The 14,913-nt window shown below is 34.3% G+C and overlaps 1 long non-coding RNA gene and 1 pseudogene across 2 annotated transcripts; both read right to left on the reverse strand.

The window, feature by feature from the left end:
- Positions 1–2,433: 2,433 nt before the first annotated feature.
- Positions 2,434–3,819, reverse strand: LOC106336328 (annotated as a pseudogene).
- A 3,692-nt stretch (positions 3,820–7,511) lies between these two features.
- On the reverse strand, positions 7,512–9,316 carry LOC106297805. Of its 2 annotated transcripts, none has more exons than XR_001261449.1 (3): positions 8,413–9,316; positions 8,068–8,185; positions 7,512–7,735 (listed from the first exon to the last, which is right to left on the reverse strand). It is a non-coding gene; the product is annotated as an uncharacterized LOC106297805 (long non-coding RNA). The 2 variants fall into 2 exon arrangements; XR_001261448.1 differs by having other exon boundaries at positions 8,068–8,190.
- Positions 9,317–14,913: the final 5,597 nt, after the last annotated feature.

Here is a 14,913-nt window from a genome sequence, read left to right on the forward strand (position 1 = left end):
TTTTCATGTGAATATTATATATTTTAGATTCCTCACCATTTTGTAGTGCAATTGTATTGCGGTATTAATTTTTTTGTTTTAAAAATTTATATTTGTTTTCCGTTTTAAGTGTTCTATATTTTTTTTATAAATTTATATTGCAGATGTATCATATATTTTAGATACATAGTGCTATTCTTGTTTCCAAACAAATCTAAAATGTACTTTAATTTTAATAATATAGATTTTCATATTTAAAAGTGGAATTTATTACGTGTATTTGAGTTATGGTAACTAATCATATTTGATGAAATATTGATTACAAATCGATTTTTTTTATATTACTAAAAGGCCATATTTTTTTTTAAATGCTATTCATGTTTCCAAACAATATAGATACATAGTGCTATTCTTGTTTCCAAACAAATCTAAAATGTACTTTAATTTTAATAATATAGATTTTCATATTTAAAAGTGGAATTTATTACGTGTATTTGAGTTATGGTAACTGAATATATTTGATGAAATATTGATTACAAATCATATTTGATGAAATATTGATTACAAATCGATTTTTTTTATATTGCTAAAAGGCCATAATTTTTTTTTAAATGCTATTCGTGTGTCCAAACAATATAGATATATAGTGTTATTCTTGTTTCCAAACAAATCTAAAATGTACTTCAGTTTTAATAATATAGATAGTATAGATCAAAGTATGTGGTTCAGGGTTTAGGGTTAAAGGTTCGAAATAGATATGGTTTGAGATAATGTTTTGAAAATATTTAACTTTATAATTTTATATTTAATATTTGTAGTTTAAATTTTAAAACATTATTTTATTATTTTATAAAATATTATAATTTATATTGAAAATATTGAACCCTTAGACTAAAATCGATCAATGGTCATGAAAAAACAATATAATTTGTAATTTTAGTTCTTTTCAATTTGTTTTAAAAATTGCTTAAATTTAAAAAAAATGTAGTTATGGGTTTAAATCAAAATTTAAAATTGAACTTTAAATTAAAGATTATTTTTTAAATGATTAAAATTTGAGTTTAACTCTAAACTATAAACGTAAACTTTAAACCTAAACCTTAAACTTTAACTAATAATAAAAATATTGGATTTAATGTTCAAAGATAAACTTTAAATTTTTATAACTTTATAATTTTATATTTTATGATTTGAGGTTTATATTTTAGAAAAGATTAAAGTTAGAGTCTTGTAAGTAAGAATTGTATAAGTGATTGTAAGAGAACATATATATCAAGATCAAGTTAAAGTCTCAACTTGAAATTTAATAAACTATACACATTCAGTTGATTTATATTCATTTGATATTGATAAGATGATCTTCAATATAACTTCTTAAAGTACTTGAATTCAGTTTTCCGATTTTAGGGTATGTTTGAGGTATTGCTGATTTATATAAACGATACGGTTGAGTTATCTAAACATTTTCTGATTTTAGGGTATGTTTGAGGTATGACTGAATTATGTAAACGACACGACTGAGATATATAAACGACACGGTTGAGTAGTGTAAACATAGCATAAATCAAACACACAATACATGGGTGAGTTATGTTTTTTACATAGAAAACCAAAAATACAGGTTTTCTGCACCATTCCGGTATTCGACCATGTATCCAAGCTTCAATGAACTACTTTGTGTCGTCTCTGCTAAATCCGTCACTTCTTTTCGTCTCCTTCATTTTCTTTTTGTTCAATTTTCTCTTTCATTCAGATCTGAAAAAAAAAATAGATTATCCAAATATGGGTATGAAATCACAAACAAACTTAATTAAATACATCCCACAATTGTTGATCTGGGTGTTTTTTTGGAATGTATTTGTCTTTTCTCCTCGGAATGCACACATCTTATAGCTAGATTTTCGGAGATTGGCGGGAAGTAACTCAGCCACAACTGCATATATAAACCAGCCGTAAAAGAAAAGTAACTAAGCAACACATAAATTAAAACTCAGCCACAAACTCGAAAAACGCAGCAGAGAAGATGATTTCGGGCGATTGCAGCGAAAAATATTTCGTAAAAATGATTGGAGACGACGATTTCGGGGAAGACAATATCGGAGAAGACAAGACAGAGAGTTAGTTCGAGGAAGAGGGAGTAAACACAATGTCGATGACGATTTCAGGGAAGAGGCGGTTAGGGTTCCTTTAGTTCTTCGACGAAGTTGTGCTGTGTTGTTGTATTTTTTTTCAACGTTATGTAATTAAAGAGATGGTTGATTGTTCTCTATTGCCGATGTGAATACTTAATTAGTGATGTGGATTTAATGTTTCAAAATAATTTCAATTAAAAAAAACTAACCAAAGACCCTTATTGTCATTTATTAGGAATATCCAAACACTATAATAATTTTTAAAAGATGTATAACACTATAGTAATAAACCAATTTTTCTATAAAATTCTGGTAATTTTCTATTCCACTTTTTGCCAAATAACCAAACCGAAAGCTTAATTAAGCAGATTTGTCGGAAGGATCAAATATCTGACCAACAAACAAAACAGTTCCAGTTTTGTCTTCTCTAATTAAGAACAAAAATGGATGATCTGCCACAAAATCTATCCTCTTAGGAGGCTCCAGATACATGGAGCATCCATCACTGTATGCAAAAGTGACAGCAGCAGCTTCAGCGCCTTCTTCATCAATCTTCACACATGCTTTATGATACAACGCCATTGAACGTAATCCCAAGTCTTGGCCGTCTAAGCCATAAGCGATCTTAAACTTTGGGATTCTGAATTCATTAACTAAAACTTTGCATCTTGGAATGTGACAATTCAAGATTTCAGAAGTAGATGCCATTGTCTTCACAAGATCTTCCAATCCATCATTCTTGTCTGGGAGATAAAAGTACATCGAGAAGCTGCCATTGGTACTATAACCACCTTGTCCAAAAGGGAAGCTGTGACTGGTAGCATCACCGAAAAGGCCTTGTTGATAAGAGAAGCTGTGATTGGTCTTCATCATCGCCTTGTCGATAAGGTATCCTGAGGACCTTGAAACCATTATAAGCCTTTAAGTATTGGTTCTCGTAGCTGCTCATGAATGGCACAGCCACTGAGGTTCCATAGATCGTGTTGGACTTGACGAATGGAACTTGCCATGCTCCTTTGAAGTACAAGGCGCTTCCATAAACACAGTTGGTTAGACTCGAGATGGATCCATGAGGAAGAAAATCTTTGATGAGACCATTGGTATGATCTTCAGCCCATTTATTCAGCTATCTACGCACTTGTTCGGCCTGTTGTGTCAAAGTTATGTCAGAATGTATGAAGACAGAACACAGAAACAAAGTTCAATCAGGAAACAGAGCAAAGAGACAGAGAGTTAATTCAAGAAACTGAACTTAGAAACAGAGTTTACTTAAAGAAACAGAGCATATAAACAGTAACAAAAAGCTTACCTTTGATCGGAAGTCTACGCGATCGAAAACAGCTTTGAAGAAATTCTCAAAGAGATCCTTGAACGATGAATCAATGGGTAGCGTTTTCTCGATCCAGACACCATTGACGGACGAGATCTTCGGTCCACCATTCGCGCTATGGTCAGCAAAGACAACGGAAACGATCTTGCTGAAGACGGCGTTGAGTTCATCGGTTGAAGAAGATCTCAGAAAGGAGAGGATCTCATCGGAGACTGAAGAACCGTCGGGACCAGAAGCCGCCAAAGTGAGCGCGGAGTTTATCGACACTGAGAAAACGGAGTTCGAGTGTTTGGCTCTGGTAGAGAAGAGATTCTTCGAAACGATCAGCGCTATGTCCTTGTTGGATATGGATCTGACTCTCCCAGAGAAGGCCCACATGATAATTGTCCTGATACATGATCAAAACATGTAAGCTAGGCTTGTTGACTCACGAACCAGTAGTCGGCTCGACTTCAGACTACTTTTAGCCATCGACGATTCGGTTCAGCGGCCCGACATCTCGATACAATCGTCGAAAAGGCCCGTTAGGTCAAGGCGAATTAGGTCAACAGGAGACCGTCTATAAAAGGAAGAGAAGAGGCAACGATGAGGGGATCCACAAATTACTACACTCACGTTCGGTTAGATCTAGGGTTTCATATCTTATCATCTCACCGACTTGTACGTTTCGACGAACTAGCTTTCGCCGTACTAATTCCGATCACTCTCGTTTCCCTTTTTATAACTCCGTTTCGATTCTTTAATCTAATAAAATAAGTCTCTGTCTTGACCCACCGACGAGAACTCGTCCTTTTCTCTTTACTAGTTTATTGACAGTGTCTGTTCAAACAGTCCTTTTGGTTGTTAATGGCTTTCTCGACATCAATGGTTCACTTGGATGGGAAGCTTGAGGGCTTTCATTATGATCTACCTACAATTCTATGATTTAAGAAAACTTCGTGGGGTTAAACAATATTTATAGGTTTTGATATATCCTCTTTAGGATTGGAAGTCGGTTGTATAATGTTTTATTTTTTATTTTTATTTTTCCTTTCGTTGATATCGATAGTTTATTTATCCTTTTTATTTTTACTTTTCCATAGATTTATCATTTGACCTCCTTTTCTGATAAGTCTTTTTACCATTTCACAAACTTTCCATCTTAAATTATATTTTTACTCATGTACTTCGTTTTTGTGTTCTTTTGTTACAGTTTTTTCCTTTTTAGTTATTTTGATATGTTTTAAAATAAATTGAGTAATTTTTTTTAAATGGAAGAAAACAATATATTCTTATAAAGAAATAGCTTTAAATAATCAGAAAACAAATTTTTGTTTCTAAACTAGCATTTAAGGGTCAAAATGACCAAAATATATTTCTTGAAAAGAGATAAAAGATAATTACAACGCCTTCTATATATATATATAATAAATATTTAGATAAATATTATTTTTTTAAGTGTACAAAAACAATTTCGAATTTTTTTTTGAAAAGTTTTTTTAAAGTTTTTTTTATAAATATGACTAGGATAGGCCCGCCCTGCGGGCGGGATATACTTTACTTGTGATTTCGGTTTTTATTTTTGTTTGATTTGGTGGTTGGTATTTTAGGTTTGTATTTGCAAAAGATGTGTATAATAGTGTTTATTGTTTGTTTTGGTGGTTTGTGTTTTAGTGTTTTAGGCGAATATGACATTTTAAGTGATGAATGATTATATCTATTTTAGTTAATTTTTGATGTTTGCTTATTTTTTCACTTGTTTTTGTATTTTTATTTGTTGTCAAATATATTTTAATTACGTAATATTATTTTAGTTATTATCTTTTTTTTGTTATATTTTTTTATAATGAGAACACATTTTACATCTTCTTCGCATATGCCTAACTTTTTCTTTATTTTTTATTATTCTTGTTAGAGATTATAAAGTTGTATTAGCATGATACGATTTTAATGATTGAAATGGTATACATTTATTAAATGTTTGTTCAATTTTTTTGTACATAGTAAGTATTATTCAAGTTTTTATTGTTGTGGTTAGATTAAATACTAAAAACATTGATTAGTTTCTATTTTGTTTATATTGAATGTACTCGTATTTTTAATAAAATTTTATTATTCAGTTTTAGTGTATTATTAGTGATTGTATGAACAATAGCCTTTAGAAGTTTCAGTCGACAAAGACAAATAGTGAACCAAATCGCAGCTAAACCAAAAAAAGTAATTTATAAGTAAATGTAGCCAACCTACTAATAATTTGTCCTCTGTGGCTTGGAAAATACCTAAATGTACACACAAAACCCCATTTTCAAACTATCTTCTTCCTTCTCTTCTTTACCTCTGATTCATTCTCTTCTCTCCTCTGCTTTGATCTGTATTTTTTTAAGTCATACAGCCATCACTGCCAAGCCGTGACCACACCACCTCCTCGCCACTCAGACTCTGCCGTCACCATGACCCTACCACCATTTCTCAACCGTGCTATAACAACTTTCATTATACTCACCATGAAAACTTTGGAATTGACTCACTTTTGTTGCTTTCTATAACTTCTAAAGTACCATTTGATATGGGACTCTTCATCTCATACATTAATCTCACAGATCCTTTTTAAAACACATTATCTCCCACATGTTTGTTTCTTCTTATTACATAGGATAGCTGAACAGCATCATGAGGTTGAGGATGGAGAAGTAGCTGCAACAACAAAGAAGAGTATCTTTTAAGCATCCATATTTTTTGCTTTGGTGTGAAACAAAGAGAATTCTCATGTGGACCTATTTCTTAATGAATGGAGGAAGATATCCAAATATCCTCCAGCATATGACCAAAGTAAGAGCTGAGCAGAAATCTTGGCAGCAACTACACCTTGCAGAAGGAGCCCGAGAACTTCTTGAAAGTCAGATTAGAGATGACTCATGAGATATCTAATACTATAAAGTAGAATTTTACTCTCTTCTTAGAGTTGAATGTAATGTTTTTTACAATGTAATGTTTTTTTATACTATAAAGTAGAACTTGTTAGTTAGGATCGGTCTGCGCTACTCGCATATTATATATTTCAGTTCGTTATATATATTATCTATATCATGTTTTTGTTTATTACTTTTTATATTTTATTTAATCTTTATAATATATTTTCTTACGACTATAATATATTTTATTACGATTATAATAGGTAAAAATAATATAAATACTTATTAGTTTAAGTAAAACTAAATTTAATCACTTATCCAAAAAAATCATAAAAAGTTAATAAAAAAACTTTTAAAATTGTTGTATAAGTTAAATACACTAAAACTTCAATGGAATTTTTTAATGTTTACTATATTATTTGTAAAACTATAAACAGAAAACAATATATTACAATCTAACTATAGTTAAAATATAATTCTGGATTAAATCTAAGTGTAAAAAGAGAATCAAAATATTCTCAATATATATGCTCAATTTATTTAATTTTTATTATAAATTATTATTTTGTTGCAGACAAAGAAAAGTATTATTTTGTTTTACAATTGCTACTTTTTCTAAGTACCAATCATGGTATTACATTGTTATTAAATATACAATTTTATATACTTTCTAACTTAAACTTTGACTTTTTATTTTTTGTTTACAGTATTAAGTATTAATGCATCTGTTTAATTGTTTCGAATATATTCAGTCCAACGATGTGATCCAAAAACATTATGTTCATATTTTTTATCTCTAGTAAAAACATTCTACAATCTAACAAATACATATATATTCTTATTCTATTTTATGTAAAAAAAAAAATTCCTAATTCTGATAAATATATTTTTAAAATTTTGAATCGGACAATCTAGTAAACAATAAAAAATTGTAGGTTCAGATCTAGTTTCCAAATAGATACACTTTTGAATGATATTGTGATTGAAAAATTGGTGAAATCACATTTTTAAATTATGACAGCGTGATAAAAAAATTCTAAAGTATTCACCACGTGTGTTTTCAAGTAACATTTGCGTTTTAACACTTTCAATAATTCCAAATACCAAAACAGAATTTGCTACAAAGTAACTGAATCAGCCAAAAAGACAAAACATGAGAACTAACGGGGTGGACCCGTCAGTATAAAAAGACATTGATTAAAACTACTGTGCTCTTGTATCAAGAATTTCCGCTTTCTTGAGCAAGCATCGACTGCAACCAGGCTGGACCAGCCACAGCAATGTAGGAGTGATGCCTATTCTCTCACGTAACACTCTGTATATTCCTCCTTGGAATAACATGTTCAATACTCCAAGACTTCAACCATAGTAATCTTGAAAATATATATATCATTAGTTATGTCCTGAAACCAAGGGAAAATGCGAGGATTTAACATGACCTCTCTCGACCGGATCATAGGCGAGATTCAAAATAACATTTGCTATAATACTTAAAAGTGACACTAAAACTGTTACAATGTGTTGTAAAATTATAATGGAGTTTAAAAGTCATCTAAATGTATGTCATCTAATACGTGTCATCTTTAAAAAAAATCATATTTTGTGCTTGTAGCTTTCACTCTAAATATGGAAAAGCATTAATAAACCTAAATAATCTTAAAAGACATTCTTCGGAAGAAGATTGATAGTAACATACTCCAATACAAATATATTAGCAGGAGCTGATGAATGTTACCAGTCGCCAAGGTTAAGATGTGGAGAAGGAGAGCCTCCATAAATGCATTGGTGAGACATTTCTATCTGTATCAGTTCTCACATGAGCTGTTTTTACTCTGATTATCTGATGTAATAGTCTGCACTAAACAACAGAAGAGAATGCATCAGATGTCAATATTTATAATAAGTTGCTTCAAACCATTATTGGTATGCTTATAAAGGAAAATAAATCTCAACCCTGCAATTAGCAAATAATATTAATTTGAGGGTTACATGATCCTTCCCAGTGAAGTCATTGGGAGTAATGAAAAGCATTCTTCCTGATGACAAAATATTTAGTACATAAGCATTATCAGAATCTTACATTTGTTGTGTATTACAATTTGGTCAAGAGAGCAGCCTGTCCTGGCTTTGTCAGGACTCAGGACACAACTATTCAATTGAACTGACTCTCCTCATTGATTCTATCTCCCTTGGTTCCCTCGTCATCCATTTCCAATCCAACAGCTTCTTATATCTATTGGTTCTATCTATGGTTCATGTAATTACGAACTGAAACACAGATTGATCATCAAAACTTGTGAACATCATTACTTTTATTTTCTTCTTCCAACCTGACATCACTCTCTTATAGAACTTGTTTGAACATGAGGAGATTGTGTATCACTTAAAATAAAAATAAAAAACGAATAACAAAAGAAAAAGAAGAACATATTTTTTCTTTGGTGGTGTATGAATAAACTCTGGGAATGGTTTGCAAGTCCTTTCATTTGAGAAAGCAAAATTTTCCTCTGTCCGTAGATATTGTGAAAGCACCTTCCAAGCTTTTGAATCTCTTTGTTTTGGTAGATCCAAGCATCTCGTGTAGCAACCCTGAAATGTCATTAGACTAACCACATCATAACCACAACCAACAAAAGATCAAAAGAGAGGGATTACGCTTGCAGCTGATCCGACCAAAAGAACTTATAATCTCATCTGTCACGGGCGTCCCATGCCCACTCTGAATCAGAGAAGGACATGTTGATGGAAAACAGAAGGGATAGAGATGAACCTACAACTTCTTTGCTATCATTAAATAACATATCGTGCTCTTAGGGGGTGATGAAATAAGAGGATGAAATATTTAGGGGGGAGTTTCATTTACACAATTTACACAAAGAGAAGACATAACACCATATCAAAGATTTACAGAGCCATGATTAACGTTGATTGGTAACATCGAAACTCTATCGATGTATCAGAGAAGAAACTCTTAGCTAAGAACGCTAAACCCTAATCCTCTTGCAGCTAAACTCATTGTTTTGGGCTAAATCATGGAATAAGGCCCACTAAATTATGAAAAAACACATAAATGAAACGGTGAGTTTGGCTAAGAAAGACATGTGTCACGCACTCAGAAACCTATTTGATGACGTGTCTCTCTAAGAAGAAAGTAAAGTTCTACTTTATAGTACTAGATATCATTCAGAATCTAGGTTTATAAAAAATTTAGTGGAAGCCCTTGACCAAGGGTTCATTAATGCTTCTACACTAGAAGGTCTGAGTTTCGATTCCCAGCAAAGACGAATTATGCAGAATATTCGAGAAAAAGGTTTATCAGAGATCTTCAGCATGGCACAAAGAGTCCCGTCAGGAATGGATCTCGTACGGTGGCTCCGGAGTGATGCAGTTAGACGTCAATCCTTGTAAGACAGGTAGAACTGTCAGCTGTAATATCGTCTATGTAATATTTCTCGTAGTTTGTAATAGCATAATTAACAAAAACGATTTATAAAGACTTTCCTGAATAAGTATAATATTTCATAAAATTTAGAAATATATTGATAAATATGTATAGTATTTTCATAAAATTTAGGAATCCATTCATTACTAAATATTTTAAAAACAAATAAATGTGTATTTATAAAAACCTTCATGAACCTTACTGAAGTTGTATTATATATATATATATATAAATATTTAGTAAAATATTTTTTTAAATATGTATAACATCTTCCTATTCATAAATTCGTTTTTAAACTTTAATATACATGTTTGAAAGCATTTTCATAAATTTTCGAAAGATGTTATATACTGAGTAATATTTTTAATATACATATAAATTAAATTCAGGAAGATGTTACACATTTAGGAAGAATTTCCTAAATATATATATATAAGTTACTTTCAAGAAGTCTATTTACATATTTAAGAAAAAAAAATTTTGAATTCAGAAAAAAATTGTAAATTCAAGAAGATATCACACGTTCACGAAAATTTTCAACTTTCTCTTTTAAGAAATATTGAAAAAATATTTGATTTATTATTTTAAAATTTTATAATATTTATTTATTTTTATATATTTAAAAAAAAATTATTAAAATTATAAATGGGGAAAATCTCCCAAAAATAAATGTATTTTTTGACCAAAAGAACACATAAGTAGAAAAATAAGCAAAAGATGTTTGATTAAAGAGGTAAATGACAATTATAACCTTTTTTAAAAAAAATTATTCAATTAGAAACTTTTTTGGAAATATTTTTCGGTTTTTTAAATTTTATTTTAAAATCCAAAAATCATTTTTGAAAATATTTTTAGAAATACTATTTTACTTTTCTAAATATTAGTTATATATTTTTTAAAAATCTTAAACCCCACCCCCATATCTAGACCCTAAGTTAGTTAACCCCTATTTAGTATAAGTGTCTTTTATCTCTGTAATGAAATCTATTTTTTCTTTTTGGTGCTATGATTCTATTGTGCGCGCGTTGATGACACTCTTTGCCCTTGTGCAATCTTCTACTGCAATATGCACTCACCTACATGTATTCACTCCAAACTATGACATTACCAGGTGGCTTTTCTCTTTTTCCTTTGTGGCAATGTAAAGAATTATTGATTGATATATTCACTTCCCCGTGAATCTTGGTGTTTTCTCAACATTTTCCTTTCTGGAACTTGTTTTCTTCCCATACTCTCCACTTGCGTTTGGTGATTGTGTTGCATGAAGTATTGTGTTGAAGCTTTGAAACTTTATGATGCATGAGCATCTACTATGTTGGTGGTAACCTAATTATTTAACGTTTAGGTTTTCCTTTTTCTATTAGGTTTGGGCTTTTTAAACGTTTTTCTAAATAGGAAATTTTAATAATTATGTTCCTTTTCCAAAGACGGTTTGTGTCTAAGAATTTCTCTATATAAGCTAGTCTTAATGCTTATTGTTATGTACGTTTGATTTTAATAAGAAGAGCTTTGCTTTTATCCCTTGTTAGGTTCAATTCAATTCATCAAACATGAAGTTGGTCTCAAGAAGCTATCGAAAGAAACTCTTGATCGATCCAAGAACAGGTCTCGAAGAACCCTAAATTCCTAGATCGACCGTTCACCCATTCGTATGCTGCGCCAGGTTGGTATCAGAGCTTTGCTACGCTCCGAAACTTTCTCAACCGCTACGATGGTTCGAAAAACTCGTTCTCAACAATATCAAGTTGACGACGACATTCCCGCAACACAACAGTCCGTTAATGATCTTCAAGCACAAGTTACAGCGCTCGTCAACGCGGTGGGTGCACTAACCACGCAGAATACGACACCGGCAATTCGACATAGGCGCAACACCCGTCCCAGTATCCATGACGACTCCGAGGAAGAAGATGACAACCCATTCGCACCACTTCATCAACAACCAGCATGGCGTCGTCAAACCAACAACAGTGACTCCGATTCTGAGGACAGACGCAACAACCCAGCGTAGAAGTCGAGTTTCAAAGTTGAATTCCCCGAGTTTAAGGGCTTAACCAAGGCTGAAGAATTACTTGATTGGTTTGTTACTGTTTAAGAAATCCTTGAGTTCAAGAAAGTTCCATTAGATCAATGTGTGTCTCTTATTGCAATCCGCTTTCGCGACCGCGCAGCTGCTTGGTGGTCACAATGTAAAACAACTAGAGCACGACTCGGCAAATCTAAAATTACTACATGGGACAAGCCAAGCGAGAGATGCAAAAACATTTTTTTCCATACAACTACAACTAGTAGATGTTCCAAAAGTTTCAGACCTTACGACAAGGAACACGGTCCGTAGATGAGTATGCAACAGAATTTTTCCGAATGATCAATCGCGTGGAAACACAAGACTCAGAACAACAATTGGTCATGAGGTTCGTTTGAGGGCTCCGGCAACAAATTCAGTTCACTATAAATCTATTTCAACCTCAATCGATTTCAGAAGCTCATCAACAGGCCTTAACAATAGAATCACAGAACCGTAATGGATTCCCTACATGGAGTTCCAGCAGACAAACTCGCACTACTGCGGCAGCAACCACTCCACCCGAGGATTCAACACCAAAAACAGAAACAGCTATTGTTCCTTTTGATCCACAAAGACAGACACGACCTGGAGGTTTACAGTGTTTCTCGTGCGGAGAGCTCGGCCATAGGCAATCAGCATGTCCGTCTCGCAACAAACAGGGGTTACTTCTTAATACTTCTTGCAGAGATATCGAGGTTGTTTATGAAGACAGCCCTGATGAAGAAACAGAGGAGTTAGAAGCAGATGAGGGCTTGATGTTAATGGTTCGGAGAACATGTTTAACGCCGAAGGTATCTGGGGAAGCTCCTCAACGCAAGAATCTGTTCTCCTCCAGTTGCACTATTAATGGAAAGGTGTGTACATTCATCATTGACTCTGGCAGTAGTGAGAATGTCATTGCAGAATCTGCAGTCCCTAAACTCGACCTTGTAATCGAACCACACCTGTATCCTTATAAGCTCGGTTGGTTACATCAAGGGAACGAGCTTACCGTCACTAGGCGTACTATGGTTCAGTTCTCAGTTGGTAATTCATATAAAGACCAAGTGTATTGTGATCTCATTCCGATGGACGTGTGCCACCTTCTCTTAGGCCGACCTTGGGAGTTTGATCGCCGTGTCATACATGACAGGTTCCTCAATACTTATACGTTCCGGTTCAACGATCGTACCTTTACCCTCAAACCGATGGCACCTTTCATACTCGACAATGCCACACCCACGGACGTCACACCAAACCCGGTGCTCCTCTTACACCATTCGGCTTTTTCATCTGCATTGCGTAGCGCTGATAAGCTTGTGTTGCTACTGGCAGTACCGTCTTCTCCGTTCGAGGGTCATGATGTTCCAGACGTCTACAGACCATTACTAACAGTGTTCATGGACGTATTCCCGGCAGATTTGCCATCTCATCTCCCTCCTCTTAGCGACATACAACATCATATCGACTTCATGCCAGATGCTTCTCTACCTAATCGATCTCATTATAGGATGAGTCCAGCCGAGCATGAAGAATTGAGGCGACAAGTCGAGGAGTTAGTGGAAAAAGGATTCTTACGGGAAAGTATTATTCCTTGTGTTGTTCCTGCCTTATTCCAAAAAAAGATGGATCATGGTGTATGTGTGTCGACAGACGTGCCATCAACAAAATCACTGTTAGGTATCGTTTTCCTATCCCTCGTCTGGATGACTTCCTGGACCAGATCAGCACAGCAACGGTGTTTTCCAAATTGGATCTTAAAACCGGTTATCACCAAATACGTATTCGTCCAGGAAATGAGTGGAAGACATCGTTTAAAACTAGAGAGGATCTCTTTGAATGGCTCGTTATGCCATTTGGGCTATCTAACGCTCCTAGTACGTTCATGCGTGTGATGAATCAAGCACTCCGGCCTTTCATAGGCAAGTCGTGGTCGTATACTTTGATGATATTCTGGTCTTTAGCAAAACAATCGACGAGCACATTCAGCATTTACGTGACGTTCTCTTGGTGCTCAGGCGTGACCAGTTGTATGCCACCCTCAAGAAGTGTGAGTTTGGATCGCCTCAGATTCATTTTCTCGGCTACATTGTTTCATCTCGAGGTCTTGCTGTTGATCCAGCGAAAGGTTCTGCAATTCAGACATGGCCTCAACCTACTACAATCTCTGAAGTAAGAAGCTTTCATGGCCTTGCATCGTTTTATCGCCGATTTGTGCCCCAGTTCAGTTTCTTAATGGCACCTATCACGGATTGTATTCGCACAAGCTCGTTCTCGTGGTCACCAGAGGCATCCTTGGTTTTTTCTGTTATTAAAAATAAGCAGAGCTCTGCACCTATCCTTGCGCTACCAGACTTTAATATAGTCTTTAAACTCCATTCATATGCTTCTAAAACGGGTATTGGAGCAGTTTTGAGTCAACTCTCTCGACCCATCGCCTTTTTTAGCAAGAAATTGGCGGGTGCTCGCTCTCGCTACAGTACATATGACATAGAGTTTTATGCTGTGGTTCAAGCAATTAAACTTTGGCGACATTATCTTTTTCACAAGGAGTTTGTTCTTTACACCGATCATGATGCTTTAAAGCATTTACATAGCCAGAATAAAGTATCTTCTCGCCATGCCTCTTGGATCGCGTATCTCCAGCAATTTACCTTCGTCATCAAGCACACCGCGGGTTCCTCTAACAGAGTTGCAGACGCACTTAGCCGACGTCAGCTTCTCGTTACCGTGTTACATACTGCAGTCCCTGGCTTCTCTTCTTTAGCAGACCAGTACGAAACTGATCCATATTTTGGGCGTATGTTTCACGAAGCATCCACGGGTTTCTCGACTGAGTACACAATACATGACGGCTTTCTTTTTCGTGGGGATAGGCTTTGTATACCAGAAGGAAGTCTCCGATTGCAGCTGATCACCGAGTTACACAATGAGGGGCATGTAAGACGCGATCGTACTCTCGAACTGGTCGCGATGTCATACTTCTGGCCGTCCTTACGAAAGGACGTCGCGTGCTTCGTTGAGAGGTGTGTAACTTGTCAAAAGGCTAAGGGTTCGGCGTCTAATGCAGGGTTATATTTGCCTCTGCCTAT

This window comes from Brassica oleracea, chromosome C1, assembly GCF_000695525.1.
Source record: "Brassica oleracea var. oleracea cultivar TO1000 chromosome C1, BOL, whole genome shotgun sequence".
In the NCBI taxonomy this organism is placed as follows: Eukaryota; Viridiplantae; Streptophyta; class Magnoliopsida; order Brassicales; family Brassicaceae; genus Brassica; species Brassica oleracea.